The sequence below is a fragment of the Notothenia coriiceps genome, unplaced genomic scaffold (genome assembly GCF_000735185.1).
Source record: "Notothenia coriiceps isolate Sejong01 unplaced genomic scaffold, NC01 NC01_scaffold00017186, whole genome shotgun sequence".
In the NCBI taxonomy this organism is placed as follows: domain Eukaryota; kingdom Metazoa; phylum Chordata; class Actinopteri; order Perciformes; family Nototheniidae; genus Notothenia; species Notothenia coriiceps.
Window position 1 is genome coordinate 10604 of NW_011349887.1, and position 2006 is coordinate 12609.

Consider the following 2006-nt stretch of genomic DNA (forward strand, 5'->3'; position numbering starts at 1 on the left):
TTTGTTGTTACAACTATAGTAAAGTAAGTAAGAAAGTACAGGTTATTTGTGTTACAACTATAGTAAGAAGTAAGAAGTACAGGTTATTTGTGTTCAACATATAAGAGTAAGAAAGTACAGGTTATTTGTGTTACAACATGTAAGAAGTAGAAAGTACAGGTATTTGAGTTCAACATGTAAGAAGTAGAAAGTACAGGTATTTATGTTCAAAGTGTAAGAAGTCAAAGTAAAAAGTCGTCAGAAAATTAAGTCGTGGAGTAAAGTACTGATACCAGAAACATGTACTTAAGGACAGTAAAGAAGTATTTGTACTCCACTACTTCCCAGCTCTGTACCTGGGTTAAGTCCTGCATTCAAAAGATTCAGATTGTATTCTTTCACCAATGCATTGGACATTTTAAACCAAAGCAGAGTGGAAGAGTGCTATTAGGAGGCCAAAATACTTTTTCAGGTGTTACAAAAATACTTCTAAAATGTTTGCTTATTATACTTTACTAAGGGTATTATTTTCAATACAGAAACTTTACCTGAAACAGATTATGTACAAGAAAATAGCTATTTTGAAGCTGGCTTGGATATGTTTTCAGTTGTGTAAAAGTACAATTCCTGTTCATTTCCTGCAGGTTGTCGGGTTAAAAAGAGTAGGATGGACATTTAACTATCCTGGTTGAATTATCAGTACACAAAATAAACTATTAAGTCATTAAATATCTTCTTATAAAGAGTCAGAAGGAAATCAAAGAGAGAATTCAACTGTGATGTAGATTGCAGAGAAACATCCAATCGCAGAGCTCATTTTGTTTTGCTTGTGCCACCAAAGAAATGTTTATCTGAAAGGAGATCGAGAATACAAAACCTAAGCATTGAAGATGCACGAAGTGGTTGAAAGCACAGACAGGAAGTCAAAAACCAGTTCCTGCCCGCAGCTGTTTCCATCACTGAGCTGCATTATCGTGGTTTCGCAATGTTCAGTGGGGAGAAGAACTCAAACCATGATCTCCCCGGAGAGCAGCTGAGAAACTAAAGACTTCACAACGTTCCAAACATGAAGCACCTCCATGTTAAAATAAATAAATAAATATACCAATTTTAGGAAAAGTAACGAAGTTTGAGCAGTGTGGGTTTTCTATTAACAGAGTTGTACATATTTCAAAACACGAAATGTAATAACTGCAATAAATAATCTTTATATAGGCTTTTCCCTAACAAACTGTTCTTGCGCTGATCAGGGGGTACTTGGCTGAGGGTTTTTTTCAAAGCGGGACATTATTGAAAAAAGTTTGAGAACCACTGCTCTAGGAGGAGATTCAGGTAATAAGGTGGGGGGGGGTTACCTTGGTTGCTGATTGGCTAATGGTTAAACAAGACAAAACATCGTTATGATGACATCATAAAGTGGCCAAAATCTGATCAGCTCATTTTCAGTGGACTACAGTCCCTCTCCAGTGAGTCTTAGACCACATCAGGGAGGGCGTCCTGGAACCAGTGGACTACAGAGACCCAGTCCCCTCTCCAGTGAGTCTTAGACCACATCAGGGAGGGCGTCCTGGAACCAGTGGACTACAGAGACCCAGTCCCTCTCCCGTGAGTCTTATACCACATCAGGGAGGGCGTCCTGGAACCAGTGGACTACAGAGACCCAGTTCCCTCTCCAGTGAGTCTTAGACCATATCAGGGAGGGCATCCTGGAACCAGTGGACTACAGAGACCCAGTTCCCTCTCCAGTGAGTCTTAGACCATATCAGGGAGGGATGTATTTATATATTTAAATACGGAGATATTTTTAAATCAGATTCTTCCAGAAGGTTTGAGAGAGGATCTGGGTCATGCTGCAGATTGAAATACACCGAGTGACTCAGCACTTCCTCTGGGGCTAACTGCTGTGTTCAGAGAAGAAGAGGGACTAGTATTTATATCCTGAGGGGCTGTGGACCAGGACCAGGACTACTGGTTAGACCCTGACCTGATCCCAGTCTATGGTTAGACCCAGACCTGATCCCAGTCTA